Consider the following 25,306-nt stretch of genomic DNA (forward strand, 5'->3'; position numbering starts at 1 on the left):
TGTTGAAAAAGCTGGGTCCTTTGGGAGTAGAATATTTCACCAGGGTCTTCAACCTGTCTATAGCCACTCTCATCATTCCAGATAAGTGGAAATTAGGGAGAGTGGTCCCACTACTGAAGCCTGGGACCGACCCCGACATATTAAACATATGTCCAGCATGTGAAGGTACCCCGTACGACACTAGCCACCTTTCCACATGCCCCATTAAACCCACTCATCTAACACCTTTCTCCCTCTGGACCCAACCCGTCGAAACAGCTAGTTTCTTGGGCTTACCGTTAGATGAACTAGAGGAAGACGACCGGTGATTACGATACACTCACAGGGCAAAGGTACTGCTGCTGCTACAACACCAACAACAACAACAACAACAACAACAAAGCTAAAATTTTATATTTTTCTTCATGCAAACATAATGTTGACAAACTGAATTTGAAAAAGGCCCTTTTTCAATAAGTTTTAACTCTCGTTGCATTTACCGTAAAAATTTGCATATACATTTTTTTCTAGATAAACGCTGTATAACTCAAATGAAGTTTATATATTTGGTGAGATCATTATTGCTTAAATGGTTACATTTTTAAGGAGTAAGAATTGCATTATCAAATTGCTTAAAAGCTGAACTCGGTAATTTATATAGTAAATAGAGACTGTTTATCATTTGCTTACCACGTATGTTAAACTCTTTATAAATAACTAAAGAAAAATTAGTTTAAAATTAAAGAAATATATTTCCCCGATTAAGTATCTAGTTTCGCGATCGTTAGTTGCTTTTGCTTTTTACCAAATTAATAACATTTATAACACATAGAAATGGAAGAAACTGCTATACACTACGATACCTTGCAATCGATTAATCAATTCTAGTAACACGTTCCCACGGCATATAATTCATACTGCATGTTGAACACAGTGAACGACGTAAACGTAATCCCCTATCAGCTGTTAGTATCAAGCTGATGAGAACCCCATGTAAATGAAATATTCCTTCCTTTCGTATCGTAGTAACGTAAATTTTATTTCACGATATTTAAACATTCCCGTCGAACCCTGTCAGCTATTTGCTCTCTCACCACACAGTGTTGCCAAGCAGTACATTTCGAAATCATTTACAAAATAAACTTAGAAAAATTAAAATTTTTATTAAAATAACTTAAAAACACTGTTGAATAATGTTAATTATCGATAAATGAACTACTTGCATTTGTTGGTTTTTGGCTTTGGTTTATTAAACAATGAAAAATTGTAATTGATAACACGGATGTGGTGAAAAAGTGTGTAAGCAAAAATATCAATGGCAGCATTCTGTTTATACAACTAAACACATACACACGCAAACCGATGTATTGTGTAAATATATAACTAAAAGAACGCGGTTGTTCTCTACGTCTCCACCCTCCAGCTCGTATTCTGTTTTTTCTGTACGGCTCTTTTCCATGCAAAAAGTCCACCTTAATGGCAAAGTGGTCACTGCCTGTGTAAAAATCACACACTTGCCAGCTTGTTGATCGTACTAGAGCCCTGCTGGCGTAAGTTATGTCGATTATTGACGCACGACCATTCACTTCGAAGGTGCTTTTTCCCCCAGTGTTTTGCAGAACCGCATCAAGCAGTGAGAATGCCTTAATCAAGGCATCTCCCATTTTATTGGTGTATCTGTTACCCCATTCCACAGCCCACGCATTGAAATCACCCGCAATCACATTTGGTGTGGTACCACGAGCGTTTTGCACAAGTTCATCCAGTGGGGTTTCGACCTCTGTTTGCGTAAGTTTCGGAAATAGATGCCACATATTTTCGCTCGGGTATAAGAATCATTTGTTCTGCAGGGTGTTTCCTCCACAGGCCCAAATAGCAGCTTTACTTTTCCTGTCCGAGACTCACGTTCCGACGTTTAGGTTTTTATGCTGGTCGCTGACTAGCACAACATCTACCTTTCGGCTTCCAATCTGATGGCTTGTATCTTTTCTTCCATTTCTTTTACAAGCTCCGCAGAAGGGCTTTTTCTCACATACTTTGGCTTGGTGACCCTTCTCTCCACATTTGAGACAGTTCTGGGCTTCTGTCGTCTTCGTTTGTACACGCCCCCACCACGTGTCCATACTGCAGGCATTTGTAGCATCTCCTCAAGTCAGCTTTTTCTCTTATTCGGCATACCACCCAGCCGATTTGGTGTTTTTGCTTATCAATCAGTTGTCTTGCGTCCAGTGCTGGTAGGCTTATCACCGCTGTTTGCGTGCCTGCATACGCCGCTCTAACGCTTTTTATTGCGTTTTCACTAAATAGGTTAAGCTCGTTAACTTCCGTTCGTATTGCCTCACCGATGCCCCCTTTGGTTGTGATTTCATCTAAATCACGGATCTCCACCAACTTATCGTGGGTTAGGACCTTGATTTACGCCTGGTCACGTAGCACCTTGCCAATCTTCTTCTGGTATACTCCTGTATTGGCCATCTGTTCTTTTTTCAATTGAAGCAGGATTTGGCCTTTGGCCGTCTTTCTTATGCGCGTAACGTTTTCGCCGAGTTCTTGCAGGACATCATCTTTTTTAACCACCCTGAGAATGTCCCTGTACATCATTGTTCCGGCACGCGCAATGACAATCGCATCCAGCCTCGGAGGTGGTTTATTTTTCACTTTCTTCTTGGCTGGCCGTTTGTCCTCTTGGCATTACTCTCTCCTTTGTCTTTCTTGTCTGCACTTGCTGACACTTTGTGCTCTTCCTCGTGCGAGGTTTTGCTTTTCTTGGTTGGCATTTTTCTGCCCGGCAGTTTATCGTCGCGTGGTCTTTTTGGTGTGCCTTCAGCCATTACACTTCCAAGAACGTTTCGCTTGGCTTTCTTGCTTTTCGCATCTTCCTGAGCTCTCGAGTGTAGCTTAGTAATCGTTTCGAGGACTTCCCTTATGTGGTTGTTAATCGCGTTGCAGTAGACGCATTGCTTCAGTCAACTTCCCAATCGTCTCACCAAGAAACGTTAAGATATCACTACCGGATTTGCTGCTTTCTCATTGCTTTTGCTCTCTCTTTTGCTTCTTTCTACACTGAGCGTCTTGATAGGCCTACGTTTCAGCTTTGATGCGCGCTTAAAAGGATCAGCCCCCGTGATTATACGGCCTTTGGGGGTCTTGTACTCCTCAGTTAGGTATACTAGTGGACCCTTCACTTGCACCTGGTACCTTTCTGTTAGCCTCTTTCAGGCTTTCATTTCCGCTACCCATAATGGTTCCATTAATGTAACTGCTATTGTTTGTTGAATTTCTCATTTTGTTTTCCATCCTTTTTTTGTTTACCAGCGCATCCTGTGTAGGGGGGCGGGCCGAAATAAACAGGAACGGGTATACCCTTGTGGTCGGTGCACCTACCCCAGTTCCCTGAGGCCTGTTCGTCGCTTTACCGGTCCCGGAAAACACGAACGGACCGGAGCTCACCCGGTGCAACGGATACCATTAGCTCTGCGTCCAATACACACTCCCTGACTAGGGCCCGAAGGGGCTGGTCACTGATACACCCCGTGGCTAACACCTCGGCAAAGCAAGCTCACATCACTCCCTTCACTTCAACAACAGAGATGGTTCTTAAAGTGATAGACACTCCCAGTGCGCTACGGCATATACCGGTCAGTTGCCAACCACAACTAACATGGTGAACAGACGCTGACCAGGAATCCGTCCATTATGGAAACCGCCGCGCTGGGATTTTTGTTTTGCTCCCCATGGCCTTGTATGATTAGGGAAGCAACTATTTCTCAGAGGCATTGACTTTGGGCCTCTGTCAGTGGAAGCCTCATCGGATTGGCTGTCATTTAGCCGCATCCTCCGCTTCAGACCGCTCATTGTCGGGGACTGCTTATTTGTTTAAACTTATTTCGCAACTAACCTGCGGCCGCCGTAGCCAAAAAAGGGTGTACGCGCCTATTATATATATATATAACCTGTTACCACAGGCCTTCCGGCTATCCGCAACCTGCCGACCCCCACAGTAGCTTAGAGTCCAGCTTAGTCGTTCAACCCCGAGGAGTAAACAAACAACCGTGAGGTTGTATGTATGTACATGCATATGTGTATATTAATAAGCATTGTGCTTTTGGAAGGTTTTTTTTTTGAAAAGAACGAGTTTTTTAATAAAGACAACTGCGACCACCCTATTTGTTTTGCATACATGACAATCGAGTTTTTGTGGAGAAAATATGTGTATAAAAGGCATGAGGACCCGTTTGTAATACTGATCGAAGCAACACACTAAACCGCAATTTGTGGCTTTTAATTACTTTATTAATTTTTGTGATACGCTTAATATCATTGTTTTTAAGTTTCGATGAATTGTATGTTTTTATTTTCAAAAATATTTCTCAATTTTAAATTACAGCAAAATATACTGCAGTTTTACACTGAACCTTCCACTGAAAATCCCTGCATACGAACTTCGTTTTTATTTCAGGTGTATGGCAACACCAACTTTTCGCTAAATTACAGAATTTTAACATTAAATTACTTAAAAACTATAAGCCTCCGGCAGGTGCGTTTTCAGTTTTAAGATGTGGATACACCGCTCTATCCCCCCCTTTTAACCTTTTTTTCAAAGCTATATGCATTATCCTAATATTTTCCTTGGCCGTCCCTCGGCAGGCAATGGCAAACCACCGAGTGTATTTCTACCATGAAAAAGCTCCTCATAAAAAATATTTGCCGTTTGGAGTCGACTTGAAACTGTAGGTCTCTTCATGTGTGAAGCAACATCAAGACGCACACCACAAATAAGAGGAGGAGCTCGGCCTAATACCCAGAAATGGTGTAAGTGCCAATTATATACATATATATTATATATAATTTTGCGTGTATTCGGTTTTCAAAAAAGTATTGGAAAAACTCTCCGTGAAAACATTTTATACTCCCGACATATCGATAATAAAAATCGAATAGTTCCACAACAGCGATATATTTGGAAATTCTCTACTAACAAGTATAATTTTTAATCTTTGGTTAACTGTTGTGGATATCCTCACCGAAAAGTGGTACAAATTACTCCTTGGTGAAAAATATCTGAAAGAATTTCTTTAGTACTTATTACGGATTCTGGAAGGTATGTATATGGATTTTTCACAGTAAATTCGTTTTGTTACTAATTTCGCGCGTCTTTACATACGTATTTACTGTATATATTGTTAGTAGCTAGTGATGCGATGCCTTTTAAAGTTCCTCATTACATTCTTATTTAGGAAGAGGAAGATGTAATATACATACATATGTGATTATTACATGGATGTATGGGCAATACTTTAGGTAGAGAAGATGTACGGTAAAATCGATAGTCACTGCAATTGTACGCATGGCATCGGTAAATACATTCTCTTAATTAGGCGTTTCACTCTAAAATGTTCTGCAAACTTTATGACCACACAATCGCGATTTGTTCATCTAAATTTTCACGATATATTAATGCATTGTGTGGGGAAATTTATATATATATGTATTTATACCGATTGAAAATAAAACTTTCTGTGTACGTAAATCCTTACCTACATACACGGTTGGAAAATATAATAAAAAAATATATTCGTGTCATTTTTTGCAATTTATTGGTAACTGGTGATATTTTGTGGCCCGAAAATGCTCAATGGATTTATGTTGGGAGACTGCGAAGGCCACTCTGAAACTTAGACTTTTCTTTTAAGCAACTCCTTTGCTGAATTCTCACTTGGTCTATCGCTCACATTTTTATATTTTATCCAAAAATATTATACATACTGAACAGCAACCCCACACCGTTGATTTGTCACCATATTTTACTGTTTTTTCGTATATCTGGGATCAAGCCATACTTGTCTATCGTCGAACGTATTATTTTCCGTCAGATTTAAAAATTTATTTTTGTTTAATCTGTTCATAGAATATTTTTCCAGTTTCGTCAGTAGAGGTGTTTTCTTGCAAATTGAAGCATTTTGTTTTGGAATGTAATCTCAGCAACGGTACTCTTCTGGGTGGTCTTGCTATTAATCCGGTTTCTAGCAACCTGTACCGAAATATCCGTCTTTTAACTTGAAAATTAAGCTTATTTTTAAGCTCGTTTCATGAATAAAAATATATAATTTTGCTATAATGTATGAGTTTTTTGTTCGGTCTTCCTATACAAAAAACGCAATTTTGATCTTAACCATACCGATGTAAGATCATATTAAAATCATTAAAATTGTGTTTGTATCTTGCAGTCTATTACTTCGCCAATGGTTTTGAGACATCCCACTTTTAAATGTTGACAAGCCAAGTAATTTCCCCCCCTGCCAGTTCCTTTCTTTTATCATATCGTATTTGTTGCCTCTTACATATTATATGTATAAATAAGAAACTCTTTATTTTTATGTCCATAACGGACATGGTCCTTGAAGTTTGCATCCTATTTAGCGCTATACCACTTGATATTTTGTCAGTTCAACTTATTCTTATTATTTTCTCGCATTTATTTATTTATTTAATGTCTAACAGAAATCAGAACAGACATTTAAGATATAAATTTCAAAACTAAAATACAAATTTAAAATATTTAATATTAAACAGTGTAGAAAAGTTAGATTAACAACATAAGAAAATTAAATTGCTAAAAATATATGGAAGTTATTAACAAAATTAATACTTAAGAAACTAAAATAACAGATACATATATAATAGGTATTATTTAGATTTCTTACATAGAAAGTAATTTTTTAATTGTGTTTGAAGTACATGTTTGGCCCTAGAGAAGTCTAAATCCAAAAGGGAGGCGATATAATTAAGGTCAGACAGCGTTCTAACGAGAAGCGCATTGGCACTATATAATGTCCTACTAAAGCCACCGCGAAAAATTTTGCAACGGCGAAAATTTCTGCAAGGAACATTAAACTGTATTCTTTCTAGAAGAACCGGGCAGTCCATTTTGCCATTAATGAGATCAAGGATAAATGATACTGCCTGAAAAGTACCTCTGTTGCCTGTACCTTAATGGAAAGAGACTAATCAAACGACAGCGTGAGTCATATGATGGTTTCGGGTCTGAGAAATTGAGTGAATGTAGTGCGAAACACACAAACATTTTTTTAACCCTCTCCACTCGATTTATATGGACTGCATGATAAGGTCTCCAAATAAAAGAGGCGTCGGGTCTGAGAAATTGAGTGAATGTAGTGCGAAACACACAAACATTTTTTGAACCCTCTCCACTCGATTTATATGGACTGCATGATAAGGTCTCCAAATAAAAGAGGCATAATCTAATTTGGACCGAACAAACGCAGAGTATAAAATCTTAAGAGTTTATGGGTCACTGAAGTGCGATGAGTGACGTCTAACAAAAGCGAGCATAACAAGAGAATTGGAAACGGCATAATTTAGGTGCGCGATAAAATTAAGCTTTGAATCGAGGAAAACCCCTGAGAAGAAACCATTTGAGAAGTATCTGCTACTTACATAATAAATTTAGTTCTATCCATATTCATATTTAGCCCGTAGTATTTGCTGTGTTTTCCCATTTTGGAAATTTTTTGGAGATCCTGCAAATTATTTTTAACTAGCGTTGTAGTGTCTGCATAGCGAATGTTATTTATATGTACATATGTATATGCATTTCTGCAGTCTGATATAAGTCCAAATATAAGCTTTGTATATATTTGATGGCAATTTTATGTCCAGTGCTTTCATTATTTGAATTCACTTGTTATGTTGTATTTTGTCAAAGGCATTCTCGTAATCTTGATGGGCGTCCTATGATTTTTGTGTAATCATTTGAAGGCTAAACATTGCTTCCGGGATCCTTAAACCTTTATAAAGCCAAATTGTGTTGCTCCTAACATCTTGAATTTCTTATATATAAGCATTATGTTATGAATGATTTGGAGGAAAATTCTTAGTGCATGATTCAGACTTTTTGCATTGGTTTTTTTGTTTGGTATAGTAATACCAGATTTCAACATGAGTATGGATATTCCGTAGTTTCATATATGTATGTATATGTTTTTCGTTTTCGTCTGTTGTAACATTGTTGCTTGTATTATATTATGTATTAATTGCTGTGTCTTTTCAATTGAACATTTTCTTTAGTTTTCTGTGTAAGTTAAAACTGTCGAAAAATTCTCACATCGTTCGATATCATTACATTGCCTTTTCATTCAACGGTTTTATGGCGTCTTTTAATTTGTCTCTGATTTCTTTGTTCCTTCGTTCATGATGTTCATCTTCGGATATTTCTTTTCCTCATTCATCAAATCCAATATACATTCTGTTAAAAAATATCGGGAATTGTTCATTTAAAAAGCTCGCCTTACACATATGTCTAAATTTTTTTTGCTGGAATGTTGTACCAACATATAGTGTCGCAGAGCTTGAGCGTGATCTGTCAAGTAGCTTGTTTTCGGCATTTAATTATATCAATCCACCGCAGGTGTGTTCTGCGATTTTCACTATGGATAAAAATATCGAACAAAGAATTTGTCTTAAATTTTATGTTTTGAACGGAATTTCGTATGCCGAATCGTTGAAAATGTTGCATTAAGGAGAATTCGCTGAAGGAGCTGAAGTAGGTCTCTTCAAACGCGTTTAAAAGGTGACTGTACTAATCGTTGGCATATGTGTATTGCTTCGAATGGAGCCTATTTTGAAGGCGACAAAATAAATTTTGATGATTAAACAATTATTTTCCGTTTTATTGAACAAATCCCGGTACTTTTCTGACAGAATTTATCGTCATCCATCCATTTTTCTTTGGCTATATTTATTTTTGTGACTAGTGTATTGGTTGTTATAGCTCCTGGTGACGCTCAAGCATACATGTCCTGCAGCGTATATGTGTGCGTGTCGGGTGACACACGAACTTGCTTCGTATAATATAAGCTGCAGGACATGAATGCTTGAGCGTCACCAGGAGCTATAAGACCTCTTACTTTGTCAGCATTGTTATTCTAGCAGCCGATCGGATTTTCGCCAGTAGTGTTAGTCAAATTCGTATCGTTGCCTTTACTAGGGTATAATCGTAAGGAACATTTACACCTGGGAGTATTTTGCGCGTATCATTGATGATTTAAATCTTTTGTTAATCAAGATGTAGTCAATTTGATTTCGTTGTAGGTGGGGATTTGCAAGCATACAGCCGTCTCTCTGATAGCCTTTGTTTTGCTAACATTAAGTTTTAACCTGTTCATGCATCTGTCGATGCATTCATACGTTGAACTACCAGTTGTATACAGTAGTGTGATCAGCAAACTGGCAGATCTCGACTCCACGTGACACTTTTTCCATATCATTAATGTATTTGAGGAATAGAAGTGTTCCCAGCACCGTTCCTTGTGGTACTCCCAACGCAATGGATTTCTGGCCAGACATTTACCCCGATATCTTTGTGCACTGCCTTCTGTTGCCTAAATAGCTTTCGAATGATATGTGGTTCTACTCTTTATATTCCGCATTTATCATTTTTTTTATAAGAATGCTTCTGTCGATTTTTGGAATGCTCTTAAAGTCTAGGAATGCAGCCAATATACATCTGCGTTCAGCTATTTCTGATTTCCACCTCGTGATCACTAAATTTAGTGCTGACTCACAACTATGGTGTTGTATAAATCTAGATTGATTTTCAGATAGTAATGGGTTATTCTCCATATGCTCTTCTAATTGTTTATGTACAACCTTCTTAAGAATTTTATTTTCAGTCATCAGCATGTTAATGGACGAAATTCCTCTGGCTTATCTGTGTTTTTTATTTTTTTTTTATGACTTTTGAGACTTTCCACTTATCGGGGAACTCGCCGGTTTTCAGCGCTTTGCTTTTATCGTTGTTGTTGTTGTTGTTGTTGTTGTAGCAGCATAAACATTCCCCATACTTACATACGGTGAATGTTGCTGGAGTGACAGTCCTTGGCCGGATATAAATCCGGATCGTTTCGGTAACGTAGAACCGACTGTCGTGGAAACGTATATATATATATATATATCGTCTTCATACTGCTATTGTTAATTTCTTTTACGCTTTTAAAAAAAAATAAATCCACTTTGTGGATTTCGTCTTTTTTTGTTAGCATCTTGCCGTTTATCGACATTTTGCATAATTCATCTTCTTTAATGCAGCCGTTTGATTGCCACCAGGTTTCACTCATACTGAGGCAGTAAAGTTTTAGTCTGTTAAATTCATTGATTGTGTTGTCTTGATTCCAAAAACTTTGTACATTCTACGCCACTACATATAGGTTCTTTAATATTTTTAGTCTTGTTATTTTGTGTGCTGTTTATATATAATTGTGATATATACATGGGATAGTGTACCGTAGGTATAATCTTTCGCAGAATCTTTCTCTAAAACACTCCAAGGGACGCCGCAACAGATATTTTCATCGTCCAAGTTTGTGCTCCATACATTATGACGAGCATGATGAGAATGTTAGAACATGTTTTTTTCCACGATAATTAGAAGACTAAACCCGTATTAATTGACACATACTGCAAAATCACCAGCTCCTCGCCGCCATGTTTGAAGGTCGGTGAGGTAGATGTTCACTTTGGAGCACAGGCCATCGATGTCATTGTCCGACGCCGTTATCGTGCAGTCGTGAGCGTATGAGACCAGGGAGATTGCCTCTGGGGGCTGGTTGAGTTTCGAGACATAGAAGTTAAACAGGTCGAAAAATCACTGACGAGTGACGACCGCTCAGATAGTTGGCGGACCACCTCTTCAGCCCTGGCAGGAGTGTCGACTGTATAATGTCATCTAGTAGCGTGGAATGGCTGACAGTGTCGAAAGTCTTTTTCTTCCAACGCTACTAGGACAGTCCTCTCGCAGTGGCGGTTTTGGTTAAGCCCACGGTTTATCTGGTGCGTTTGTTTGCTAACAGTAATAGTAGCCCTGTCAGTGTCTGGCATATCACCGGTCATCTTCGTCTAGCTCATCTAGGGGTAGGCCCAGGAAACATGCTGTTTTGACGGGTTGGGTCCAGAGGGAGAGGGGTGTTAGATGAGGCGGTTTCAGGGGGCATGTGAAAAGGTGGTTTGTGTCGTGCGGGGTGCCTTCACATGCCGGACATATGCTTAGTATGTCGGGGTCGATTCTGAATAGGTAGGAGTTTAACCTGCTACAATATCCAGAACGTAATTGTGCCAGTGTTACACGAGTCTCACGAGGAAGCTGGAGCTCTTCATCTGCTGTAGGTGCTGGTTTGACTCCGATTACGGCATTCTGTGGACGGGAGTTTAAGAAGGTGGTGACGGTCTCCCGGTGAATGTCGTTTATTAACTGTCTAAACACTGCCAGGTAGATAACATCCTAGCAGGAACTGCTTGCTGAGCAGTTTGTTATGCTCCATTACTGGGAGAACTTGTGCCTCGTTCGACAGGCGACCAGACATTGCTTCTGATGTTTTAGATTTATTGAAGGGCCCCTGAACCTCATCACAAGAGAAAGCAAGTGGCGCACTGTCGTTCGTCAGTTTGTGCAGCCTTCTGGTAGCACGACGCTTGGATCTGTCGGCCGGAGCATGCAGTATAAAGAGTCGTTAGTTAGCGCAGCTCTTTAGGTCCGACGAAGTACAACCGTTGAAGGTGATATCCACCTTGTCGTTGTGCTTCGTCGGGTTCGAGAGGGACCTAACGGTGGATCAGAGCTTGCTCACCTTAGAGGTGAGGTTACAGGTCTTCAAGTGCTCAACCCATTTAGTCCGCTTGTGTTGATCTACCAGTTGCCGGATCTCCAAATTTAGATCCCTTATGCGGGAATCCCCGGGATCGACCTGGCGTAGGTGGTCACGCTCGTTTGCCAAGCTGGCTGCTTCGGCTGTGAAATTAGCACGAATGTCCTTAAACCTTCCAGCTGGAATGAAGTGAGTCGCAGCAACTCGCGGAATGCGCGTTCGCCTGCGCGCACATCGGTGGGGATGGGAAGAGCGGCGAAGGTGTCTTCAGTGAATTCCGTGAAACCGGCCTAATTAGCTTTTGAAGATAATATAGGATCGGTGATTCGCTGAATTTCGTGTCGGCTCATAAAGTCGATTATCTTTTGTTGTTGTTGTTTTAACAGCATAGTTAGCCCTGTCAGTGTAAGTATATCATCGGTCGTCTTCGTCTAGCTCATCTAGGGGTAGGCCCAGGAAACATGCTGTTTCGACGGGTTGGGTCCAGAGGGAGAGGGGGGTTAGATGAGTCTGATTGAGGGGGCATGTGAAGAGGTGGTTAGTGTCGTGCGGGGTACCTTCACATGCCGGACATGTGTTTGGTATGTCTGGGTCGATTCTGGATAAGTAGGAGTCTAACCTGCTACAATATCCAGAACGTAATTGTGCCAATGTTACACGAGTCTCACGGGGAAGCTGGAGCTCTTCATCTGCAATAGGTGGTGGTTGGACTCCGATTACGGCATTCTGTGGACGGGAGTTTAAGGTGGTGACGGTCTCCCGGTGAATGTCGTTTATTGACTGTCTAAACACTGTCAGGTCCAGTAGATTACGGCCAGTTTTGTCCTGGATTTCGTCGGCGTAGTTTAAAAGGTATCTCCTTACGTGCCTGGGAGGCGGCTCTAGTTCAAGCAGGTGTCTGCAGGGGTGAAATCTGCGGTAACATCCTAGCAGGAACTGCTTGCTGAGCAGTTTGTTATGCTCCATTACTGGGAGAACTTGTACCTCGTTCGACAGGCGCCCAGACATTGCTTCTGATGTTTAAGATTTATTGAAGGGCCCCTGAACCTCGTCACCGGAGAAAGCAAGTGGCGCACTGTCGTTCGTCAGTTTGTGCAGCCTTCTGGTAGCACGACGCTTGGATCTGTCGGCCGGAGCATGCAGTATAAAGAGTCGTTAGTTAGCGCACCTCTTTAGGTCCGACGAAGTACAACCGTTGAAGGTGATAGCCACCTTGTCGTTGTGCTTCGTCGGGTTCGAGAGGGACCTAACGGTGGATCAGAGCTTGCTCACCCCAGAGGTGAGGTTACAGGTCTTCAAGTGCTCAACCCATATTCAATAGTTCGAAATATAGAAATTAAAAAGTAAGGGTGAAAGGACACCACCCTGCGGTACTCCTTGCTTTATTTTACTCTGTTTAGATATTTGGTCTCGAAACTTCACCGACGAGTTACGACCACTCAGATTGTTCGCGGTCCACCTCTTCAGCCCTGGCGAGAGTGTCGACTGTAAAATGTCATCTAGTAGCGTGGCGTGGCTGACTGTGTCGAAAGCCTTTTGTAAATCCAACGCTACTAGGACAGTCTCTCGCAGGTCTTCACTACTGGCGAAAGGAGAGTTATCGGACGATAAGACTCCCCTTGGTTGGCGGGGTTCCCTGGCTTCAGTAGTGGGATCACTCTCCCTGCTTTCCACTTGTCAGGGATGATGAGAGTGGCCAAGGACAGATTAAAGACCCTGGTGAGATATTCTACTCCCAGTGGACCCAGCTTTTTCAGCTTCAGCATTTTTAATCCGTCAGGGCCAATGGCTTTTGATGTTTTAGATTTATTGAAGGGACCCTGAACCTCATCACCGGAGAAAGCAAGTGGTGCACTGTTGTTCGTCAGGTTGTGCAGCCGTCTGGTGGCATGACGCTTAGTTAAGCAGAATAAAAGATCGTGATGTACATTAAAGTCACTTACTACCAATCGGGCAGCAGGTGACAGGGGGTATATAGATATTATGAATTTCGAGCTCGGCGTCGCCTGACTGGACAGCTATACCTTGACATTCTAAGGTGCTGTCCCTGCGGTCGATGCCTTCATCGATGAGACGATACTGCACTGTATGGTGGACTATGAACGCTCGGCCACCACCGTTGTCTCGCTCGCGGTCCTTTCTACGCACGTTGTAGCCGTCCCTGGTAATCAGGGGGGAGCTGACGTGCAGTTTTGTCTCTTGGACCGCAGCTATCTTCATACCGTACCGGCTCATGAAGTCGACTATTTCGTCAATCTTGCTCGTGAGTTCTTTGCAGATCAGTTGTAATAGCTTGAAACTTCGCGGGAGTGTAATCGTAACGCGGAGGGTGAGGGACGCGTGGTGTTGTCTACGTTGGTCCTGCTGTGCGTTCCGCAAAAGTTGTGGCCTGACGTTGACGGGCGGCCGTGCCACAGGGGGCGGTTGCGGGTGCAGAGCTTTGCAGCAGGGGCAACGAAGTCGCGTGTCCACTCACGGGTGGTGTGCAGGCCGGAGCACCTCCGAAAGTGGCACTAGCCACTGCAAGAATTGCATTGAACTGTTGTGCAGTTCCGAGGAACTACGGTCTGACACACGGAGCAGACTGTGCGGGGGACCAAGAGCTGCTAGTTTGTCCCCGCACTGGGATAGGCGCAGGAGGGTTGTGGCTCAGTGAGGGAGTTGTGTTGCGTACTGAGGGCGGTATCGCCGTTGAGGCAGGGGCCGCCAGAGGGTGGACCACTCCCTATGAGTCTAAAGGCCTGAGCAGGTCTTAAGATGGCACCACCCATTGCATTTATTCCACCTACCAGGGTGGAGCCGTTTGTGGCAGATGCAGCAGTAAAATACTTCTGGTCCTGGGTTGGGTTCAATACCAGCCCTGAAGAGCTGCAATGGATTGCTCCTGTGACGAAAGATTGGGGGTGGGATACGGTACATTAGACAGGGCTAGTTTACTGTGGCGGCAGGCCTTGGTCGGGAAGAACCCGAGTCATTCCGGTAACGTAGACTCGGCTGTCATAGGAATGTTTGGAGTGTGCTATTTGTTGTTGTTGTATGTAAGAATGTACGTATGAATTAAAGTTGAACTTAACACTATTTCGACACTGTCAAAAAACTGTTTTTCAAATCATGTCAAACCTAATCTGAAAGATCAAATTAACGGATTATATCCATCGTAGCTGTTTTTGTTTAATTTTATTTTTTCAATTCTCTAGATACCAATTAAACAGAGAATTCTCAAAGGATCACGCTGTAACGTATCCAGGACACTCACCAAAATAGGGTCTTATTGCAATAATAGTCATCAGGCAACAAACAAGTCAACACCTTAACTTGTGTACCCGTGGCAAATCAGGATTACGGCTTGACTCAAAGGTTTGATGTCTGGAATGCCGCGTTGAATGCATCAATGCCGTGTTTTGATTGGAGTCCACTAACCCATCTATGACGTCTCTATCAACGTCTTCGTTTACATTGGAGTCTACCAATGTCCTTCAGCATCTCACTCAACCTTAAAAAATATGAATCTCCTAGTATTTCTGTCAATAGGAATGGACCTTTAAATTTTTGACTCAACTTTGTTTGATGTCTCTCCTCGTTTTAAGCAAAATTTAATCACTAATTGCCAATAAGTAATTCTAAACGACTACATTTAGTTATGCGGTGTACGGTACAATTTATTGTATTTCGCCTAAGGCGTCTTGCCACGATCGTTGACTACTTTCGGCAGCGATTAACATGCCTTTTAATATACACGTGATGCGTTCTAGTAGCTCCTGTAGCTTGCATAGATCGAAAATCACTGAAACTAGTTCCTATAAAAGATCTACCTTGGTCTGCAATGATTCGTGCTGGTACGCCAAACACTGATATTGCTGACTTTACCACATTCGCTATTAATATCTATGGCCTGGTATAGTTAAACTTATTTAGTAAACGTGCCTATTTGATCTATAATGTACTCCTTTTGATCCTTTTTACCACTTAATTTACCGGTGATATCAATGTGTATTGTATGCCATGGATTCCAAGATGTACTAACTAAATTCACTACTGACCACCTAAATGATCTAGGGACAACTGGGAGTTACATAGTTTTACAAAGAAGCATTTTTAAGCGTACTTCATAAGTTTTTGTCACTCTCTCTTATTTTGAATTTTTGAAATAATTGACGTTTCTGAGCCCTTCTGTTGCTCTGCAAGGAGCCAATTCTCTGTTATTTCTGCCTACAGGGAAGGCTTATTTTCTGTATTCGTATGAACATGGGAGGGCATACCAATTAGTACTGGATTAGGTGAGTAGAAATTAATGTGAGGCATTTTGGCTCCCGGTCCATACTGAATATCAAAATCAAATGACTGCATGTATGCCCACCATCCATGAACTTTTGGTGTGAGTTGAATTTTATTTCTCGTAAACTTTAGGGAATGCAAGCGGTAAACAAACATAGTAAAGTTTCGGTCATTCAAATAATGTCGGAAATTTTTCATCGAGTTAATTACGATGTTTCAAGCTCGTAAGAATGGTATCGAAATTCAGTAGAAGATATTTGCTTGTTAAAATATTCAATCTCTTCCGGTTGCAACATATTTGTATCTAGATGGGTTTTTACAATGCTTTGCAGGGTTCAGTAGGTTGTGATTTTGTTTTGGCAGTGTTCGGTGGATATTGCTGTGATATTTTTGTTTGTGAAAACTTCGGGGTTATTTGATTTTAGCAGTTTTTCTTGTTAAGGGGGGAGCCTGGTTTATGGGTCTAAAAATTGCATCTCTTTGCGATTTTTTTTTAAGGAAAAAATTAATTTAGCACTGCAAAGTTTTTTCTATCTTTTAATGAACATTTAAAAAGTATAAAAAATTTTTGTACTGGTTAAAATAAGTTGAAAAAAATGTTTAACATAGAAATTAGTAGAGCGCTGCAACGCTGGAGTTTCCAACTGGAGTACAAGATACAGCTCGTAATTATTATCTAAAGCAAAAAATTCAAATGGATTCCTATTTATCATGATTTTTTATTCTAGATGAACTAAGAAAACTGAGAGAAATTCCAAAATTACAACTTTTTGGAGGTTTTAAAGAAAAAAATGCCTTTCTATAAAAAAAAAATTCACTTCAACTTGGTATAAAAATCTTGAAAAATTTTTTTTTATCTATTTTGTTAGTTCAAATAGAAGAGAATTTAATACTGAAGGGAACAAGCTATGATTCATTTCAAAAGGTTCATTCGTTTTTTTCATTCATGTACGCCAATTCAAAGAAATCATAAAAATGAAAAGTCGAGAAAAGAAGATAAAGTTTGTCCTATAGCTGTCCGGTCACAGCGTAATTACCTAACGCTCACCTACCTTTGGCTTAGTATCTACGGAAATATTGAGAATAATGCTCTGTAACTTTGTGTGAATATTCTGAAATATATTAGGAATCGCTTAAAACGAAAAAAAAAATTGATTTTTTTGACCTTATAAACCAGGCTCCCCCCTTAAGTGAGCGTAGCGTTTATTTTTTTTACCGCAAGAGTGCCTGCGGTTAGCCACAAAAAAATTGATGCTGGCATCAACGCCTTCGGCATCGTACTCAGCAGATGATAGTAGGATTTTTGCGCTAGCAGTGAAACTTTGGCCATAGGCCTCTTAGTGAAAAAGTGACGTAAAACTAAAAACAAAGATTAAACTGAGGTTTTTAAGACAAAACGTGTGCTTCGGCTGAAAAGGTTAGATTTTTTTTTGATGGGAATGCGAATGAGGGGTTGATAGAGTTTGAGTCTATAAGCTTTTCTTCGGAAGGTTCTTTATAGATACAAAATATTTGTTGTGTTGAGACTGATACAGTTGAAAAAATGCAACTGTCAAAAAGTAAAATGTATATTAGTTATAATTCTTAGTCTAAGTATCCAAAAGTCTGACAGCTGTGTTTACTACCCTGCCAAATTTAATGCCAAACCTTTTGCTGGACGTCTCAGATACTTATGTATCTTGTTTTGGGGGGCGGATTTCTGTCATCCAGTGCAAGCCGATGCAATATGTCTCGGAGTTCTACACCCATTTTTCCGCAGAAATGACATTTAATATGTGCATGCATACGTTGTTGGCGGCCGCAGTAGCTGAATGGGTTGGTGCGTAACTACCATTCGAGAGTGCGTAGGCTCGAATCTCCGTACATGAAACACCAAAATACGCCCCTCAGTGCAAAATTTGGAGCTAGGGCATGGTACACATGTTTACTCTAAGTTGGTCGGAAAGTTGGTGGGGGAGTATTCTGCGAGGAGCCCCCATCAAGCTCAAATTTAGACTTTCGGAGCACTGTAGTGTTTTCCAAGCGGAAATAGCCGCAATTAAGGAAGCAGTGGATTAGTTCCTTGCTTCTGCAATTACTGAAAAGGATGTAAATATCTAATCCAACAGCCAAACAGCAATTAGAGCCTTGGGCTCGTTAGTCGGCGGGAATGCTTGACTTTTCTCTCGATTGCATCGGAATTCCTGGAAATTAGGTTCATTTGGGTTCCCGGTCACATGAAAATTTCAAAATGCGATATCTCTGCGAAAAAAAATGATATTTGAGCAAACAAAACGCCATTTGAAAAAAGAAGGATTGTATTTAAAGATGCCATCCTTTAATTTTGGTGAAAGAAAACATCTGCAAGGCTACATAACCTCAAATATGGGCAAAAATGGTGTTTTTTGCACTTTTAGGTTAGGATATCTCGAAAACCAGAGCTGATAGAGCAATTCTGAGGCCAGATTTGGATTTAGCGCATCATAAACCTTTGGAAATATATAGTCTGGTTTCTGGGTCTGAATGTTGGTTAAATTTTGTCGGCCTGTGTAATCATGTACGCGATTCGCTAATGTATTGGTTGCTCCGCTTAGCAGCTCAAAATCATACGACTAAATAAAGATAGCGGAAAAAACTTTTAGACAAAAATGTTCACAAAAGAATGCTCTATAAAAAAGCTCTGATGTATATTTTCCATAAAATCAATAAAAAAAAAGTTATTACGCTTTAAAACAATGCATCCCTAATTTTTCGCGTAATTTTGTTTATAACTTTTTTATTATTAATTTTACAATAAAACGTTTTGAATGAAAGTTGTAGATAATATTATTATCTACAAAAAAGTATTTTACAAAATTTTCGTAACTTTCGAAATTCACGAGATAATCGCAAAAAAACCAGTTGCACCCTTATTTCCAAGATGGCGGCCGCGGGACACAACCCCCGACCCCGAAAACTCAAACTTAAGTTCACAGTGATGGGCTTTACATAATAAAACCATAAACTCGCATACTCCTAAAATTACGAAGTTAAATCTTCTTTTGACTGGACTAATATGAGTTAGACGAAGACGACAAGTGACTAGTAAGCTGCTGCTACAACAGAACCAAGCGGTATCTATAGAAGGTGATAGCAGTTGTACAAAAACAAAATGTTACATGTATTTCGTTCTTGCTTTTTTGGCACAAGTGTCAAAAATAATTATATCCGAGGCGAATTGTAAATAAAATAGCAAAAATAATTAACAACTAGGATATTATTTACTCCTGAGCACGAAGTTACAGCATTCATAATAACAAAGTGTAGGAAAAAGATCGCCAACTAATTAAATGAACTAAATAATTTCTTACCCCTTTCTCATTCCATACCACTTGCAAAAAACCCAAATGAATGAAATTCGCGGAAAATAACCGATTTTCTTTTGTTTTCATCAGTTATGGAAAGATTTTTTTTGACACTTTTTAAATAGAGTAAACATATTTTTTTTTTGTTGTTTTTGTAATGTGTATGTTTATTTAATAACTGTTGGCGCCTAAAGTCGTAGACAAGTACAGTAATGGAATGTGTGTATAAATTTTTCGTTTGCTTTTTTATTTGTTGTTGGAATTCTCGATCAAAGCTAAAATTTTAAATTTTTCTTCACTATGCAAAGATATTCTTGACAAACTCTATGTATATGTACCAAATAGATAAGTGGCTATGAGGAGAACACATTCCTTAAATTTAGTTTGGAATATAATTTTTATTTCATTCAAAGTAAGTGGCTATGAGGAGAACACATTCCTTAAATTTAGTTTGGAAAATAATTTTTATTTCATTCAAAGTAAAAAATGTGTGAAAACAATACACAATTAAGAATCATTTTACTTTTGCTCGATATGACCACCTTTTGCCTTGACAATGGCCTTGAGACGATCCAGAAACAAATCGGGAGCTGCCCGAATATGACTTGAAGGTATTTTGGCCCACTCGCGGATAATGGTATTCTTCAGCGCCTCGAGATTGGTGCATTTTTTAGTTTGGACCTTGCTCTCCAAAATAGACCAAAGAGAATAATCCATCTTTATCGCGTCTGGTGAACTTGAGAGTCATTGTGTGGACGTTCGGAACGTTGTTTTTTAGCCATTCTTGGTTCACTCGAGCTTTGTGAGACGGTACCGAGTCCTGTTGAAACTTTCATGGTCTACCACCGAAATTTTCGTCTGCCCACGGTTTCAAAAGAACATCCAGAATACTTTCCCGATAATATTTCGCATTTACCTTGACGCCAGGCTCAATGAAAACGATTGGAGAGCGCCCATATGCAGTTATAGCGATTCAAACCATTACCTGTGGCGGGTGCTGCCTCCTGGTTAGGCCAATCGACGACTCAAATTCTCTTATGAACGGTCGGTCAAATAAACTCTATCGTTTTGGGAGTTTACGAATTGTTCAATTTTAAAAATATTGTCAGAAAACACAATGATCGGAAATTGATCGCTTTCGGCCAAGCAAAGAAACTTCTTCGCTATCTGATTTGTTGCTACTTTGGTGTGAGATCATGTGCCTTTTGGATCTTGTAAGGCTTGACTATGAGATAAGTATGCGGCAGATGTTACGGTCAGATATTTTCAGTTTTTCCGTCATTTGATTTGCACTTCGTCGGGGATTTCGCTCAAGTCGATTCTTCACTTTTTGAACCATTTCACGTAACGTTGCAGTCTTTAGATGACAACCTCTTTTTGTGATGCTACCAGTATTATTGTAATGAGTAAAGGTGCGATAAACAAAAACTTTATTTACTTTAAGGTGCTCGAGCTCACGAACAATCGCTGTTTGTGAGTTTCCTGCTAAATATAATGAAACGCACTAGTACATGTGTAATCTATTACTGATTTTCTTTTTTCGTGCTTACTCTCGACAAAACGCTTCCGCGCGCTTGTAAACAATACTCTGGACTGTCATTTAGCCAAATAACAGCTAGCTTATGGCAGTGCATCAGCACTCGAAATCGTCTTTTTCAAAAATGTGTTTGAAACTGTGTCCTACACGCAAACACGGATATATTCTTTAGTGGCATAATATTACCAGACACGAAAGTACATTTTAATATTTTTACCACCCCAGATATTCATTCCGTCATCGTAGGCACCAGTCTATTCGAAACACTGTCGATTTACCGCAAATAAGCAACCAGACATTGTTGGTGTTTTAAATTGACATTTAAAATGTTCATAATCCTTCAAAGTGTCTTTTGGCAAAGTGATTCATTTGTAATGTAACCCCCAATTCAAGCCACCACACACCAAACGACTTGCGTTCTATCCAAACGTATCGGGACTAATGAAATCCATAACCGGTATTGGTATAGTGGAGTTTTCTTGCTTCACTGCATGGACATGGTTGACTTCAATATTTCAATATAGGAAAACAAACACATCGCATTCCGCAGCATATGCATCTACCATACCAAGATCTGAAACATAAATTGAAAAACATACGACAAAAAGAAAGGAAAAATAAACCATGTTGTTTAACATCGTTTTTCCGCACAATACACATTTCACCATATTTTCATTCAAAATAACAATGAAATAATATATTATGATATATACGGATAATCTTTATTTTTGCGTTTCAATATAACTGTATATATAACAATATACGTATTTTGAATAACAATGTAGAGACAAAGAAATCTGTAAATAAAGCGAATTCTCCTTGGCAAAAATTTTTGACAGAAGTGCCAATTCGCCCAAGACGTATTAATCAGTTCTTCTATAGATAAGTCTTGAACAGAAGTTGCCAAAATAGATATAATATTAAGCACATGTATATAAGCCAAGGTGCATGCGCAAGGGGTAGTCAGTTGAAAATTGAACTTGTAAGCGAAGAAACGAAAAGTAATAGAGTTATTTAGTCTTAAGCTGAACGTGTAAAATTAGGGTAAAGTGTTGGAAAAAATGTAAAGCAAGTGTGTTACTATTAATTTGTGATTTTATTTGAGAATCTAGTGATCGCACTCAGAGGAGTTATTGTAAGAGGTTTATTTATTATTATGTATATATATACAAGGATGCGGATATTTTATTTTAATATTTGTCACATAAAAGTAGATAATTTTATACTTGTCATACAAGTACATACATATTTTTATATATCCAAAAATGTTTATAAAAAAATATACACTTTATTCATTAAATGAAATTTGTCGCCCCTTAGGCGAAATTCCAAATATTGCACCTACAAAACCAAAATACATTTGTAGGCGCAGAAGCGGCAGCATGCACAGCACCATGACCGCTTTGCCGCAAAGCATTCTTAAATTTTCTTTAATACAACAAAAACTATTTCATTTATAAACGCAAGTTAATGCTCATTCATTCATAAAACGAGCACAGCACACCACATCTTCTCTCACGCGCCTGAGCTATCCACAAATCTATTTCTTCCGAGGAAGACCAAAATATTTGGTGAATTGTGAATTTTGTCATGACAGGTGCTCTCATCTTTGTATATATATAACACTTGGGCTGAAAAGTCTATGGCCTAACACATAGATTTATTGCATTCACTTCTTTTTCAGTTAGTTGTGTTCTTCGTGATTGGCGCTATAACTGCTTACGCGGTTTTGGCCGAATTTAACAAAGCGCGTTTGTTTCTCGTGCTAACCGGCGACAGTTGACACACCAAGTTAAGCCAAGTTCCTTCCTAAAAATTGTTTTTTAATATTTATATGATGAAATAAGATTAACTTCATTAAAAAAGTATTATAATTGCCTTTGTATAACGGACTTAACTTGTAACAGAACTTATGGCACGACTAAGTATCTTTGGATTTTTGTGGACCTCTAATAAAACGGAATTTCGGTGAACGATGAGAGCTACAGAGGCGTGATAAGCGATTTTGTGGTTGGGAATTGAAGACATCGACTTGGACTATAGCGGACTGTGGCACACAGCCTATGCCACAATTGTTCTTTTACGAACTATGCTATCAGTCGTGTCGGCGATGTCGGAGCTGTGATGCCGTTAGACTTTTTTGTAGGACGTTGAGAAGAACCGGTGTTATGTGAACACTCTATTAACAATTCAAGCCTTTAAGCCTTAGGAAAACTGGGTTAACAGGGTGCAATCCTGTGAAACCAGCCGTATAAATGAAATCGTGTTCCATAAATAATTGGAGTGTCTTCTTCTTCCTAATTGGTGCGATAACCGCTTACGCGATTTTGACCGACTTTAACAAAGCGCGCCAATCGTTTCTTTCTCGTGCTAACTGGCACCAATTGGACACACCAAAGGAAGCCAAGTCCTTTTCCACCTAATCTTTCTAACGCAGAGGAGGCCTTTCTCTTCCTCTGCTACCACCAGCTGGTGCATTCAGACGACATGACCCAGCCAATTGGAGTATGATTGTATGATCCACAGTAACTTAGCTTGCGCGTCCGTTCCAGGACTTTCTGTATAACACAAATCAATGTATGGTGCAATAAAGCATTCAAATAAATTATTGACTTAATACTCAAAATCGGTTTAGAATTTTAATTTACATATAATCAATTTTGTTTCCCTTCAAATAAATCTGTTTAAATTGTGATATGTATGTTTCTTATGTTACAATTCCCATAGTATTATGTGAAACTTTTTTCGGACATACAATTTTTTAAATTATTAAAAAAATAAATACAATAAAACATGTACAGTATTACAATAAATTTTTTCTCTAACTTAAGAAATTCATCAAGAAATATATTATATGAAGAAATAATAAATATAATTGTATTGCGGACAACCAGGCGATAGCCGACCGTTCACGAATTTCAATTATACTTTCAATTCAACTTTGTTGTTATTTTGTAAATTTAAGAAATGTATTTGCATTTATCTTAGCTTGATATATTAAATTAAAAAGAAAAAAACCGCCACCTCTATCTCTTCAAATATTTCGCATTTGGTAATTGTTTAAATATGTGCACAAGACATTCTTTTACGATACTAATAATATTAAATATTTTCGATACTTAAGTATGCATTGTTCAATGCAAGTTTAAAAGAAATATTAAGTTCTACTTAGCTAAGGTTTGGCTTAAATAGAACTTAAGTTTTCTTTGTAAAGCCGACCTTTAGTTTTTTTTCATTAAGATCAATATTTCGGTTCGTCTTGTAACTATGCCCATTTAAATTATACGCCATGGTTTAAAGGGTGAATTTTCATCACAGTCTAAACAGAAATTTACATTTTCTGAAGTCTGCAAAATGTGTAGATTGTAGTGTCAATATCTTTTTATTTACCCTCATGCAAAACAGTTATACCTATGGCCAGAGAACTTTCACCAAAGTATAGCATTCAAATTTTATTTTTCTTTTAAACTGCATAGAAATATGCAACTTTCATTGTGGAATGAATCTCCTCGCGACATTCGATGGAAAACCATGGAGCCATATTACATCTATTTGTCCAAATATTAACCGTTTATGTACAGTCATGTCTCTCAAGATATTCCAACTTAAATTTTTCCCATATGAAAAATAGCGCGATTGTTTATTATATAAATTCCATCATCGGTTATCTTATTTAGTAATTTTGAAATATACACCTATTTATGGTGTGCATCTTGATGTTCCACCGCCGATTCCGAAGGGTAGATATCTTTTTTTATGAGGAGATTTTTCATGGCAGAAATACACTCGGAGTTTTGTCGATGGGCGACCGCTATTAGAAAAAGCTTTTTCTTCATTTTTCACGGAGATTCGAACCAACGTACTCCGAATTCCAAATGGTAGTCACGCAACGAATTATAAATCCAAAACTGGAGATAAGATCATTTCGTGATCGTCAATAGTTTCAATTGGTATATTTTAAGACTAATAAAGTTTGATATACTGTAAATAATATATATATAAACATTTGCTTACAGCTTAAGCTTATTATTTTAACATTCCATTTTATTTTACAGCAAGTAGTCAACAAATTAATATTATATACTAAAGGGTGATCAGATTGGAGGTACTTTTTCCAATAGGTTTTTTTTGACGGATCACGCGTGACTACTGTGAAATTAAATATTGTACATAATTTTTTTCAGTATTTATTGGCATTTCATCATGGAAAGACTTACGCCTCAATAATGTTCACAAACCGTACAATTGCATTATGAAAATCGACTTATGGTGTACTATTGAAAACAACTGTCTGTTGCGGCGTTTGGGCTGGAGGAATCATCGGCCCATATTTCTTCAAAGACGACACTGGTGCCAATGTAACAGTGAATGGCGAACGCTATCGCGTCATGTTGTTTATCATATACCGACCGAAGTCCTTCAGCGATTCCTTCAAAATTGGGGATGCGGATGGCCGAATTACGGCGCAGTTGCGGCCAACATTTGAAAGGAAATATCTTTAACAAATAAATTTCATGAATGGTTCTAAAGCA

At 38.9% G+C, this 25,306-nt stretch overlaps 2 protein-coding genes across 4 annotated transcripts in view; one reads left to right on the top strand and one right to left on the bottom strand.

Moving 5' to 3' along the window:
* Window positions 1-788, bottom strand: part of LOC129246120 (protein diaphanous) — a 36,877-nt gene extending 36,089 nt beyond the window's left edge. Inside the window, exon 1 of the mRNA XM_054884675.1 lies at window positions 670-788. The gene's annotated coding sequence lies outside the window, so the exon portion shown is untranslated. The remainder of the gene's footprint in view (window positions 1-669) is intronic.
* Window positions 789-4,971: 4,183 nt separating this feature from the next.
* LOC129242202 (tubulin polyglutamylase TTLL5) overlaps window positions 4,972-25,306 on the top strand; it is a 100,462-nt gene continuing 80,127 nt past the window's right edge. For all 3 annotated transcript variants that reach the window (XR_008582171.1, XM_054878820.1, XM_054879198.1), the window contains exon 1: window positions 4,972-5,080. The gene's annotated coding sequence lies outside the window, so the exon portion shown is untranslated. The remainder of the gene's footprint in view (window positions 5,081-25,306) is intronic.

The sequence above is a fragment of the Anastrepha obliqua genome, chromosome 1, assembly GCF_027943255.1.
Source record: "Anastrepha obliqua isolate idAnaObli1 chromosome 1, idAnaObli1_1.0, whole genome shotgun sequence".
Lineage (NCBI taxonomy): Eukaryota > Metazoa > Arthropoda > Insecta > Diptera > Tephritidae > Anastrepha > Anastrepha obliqua.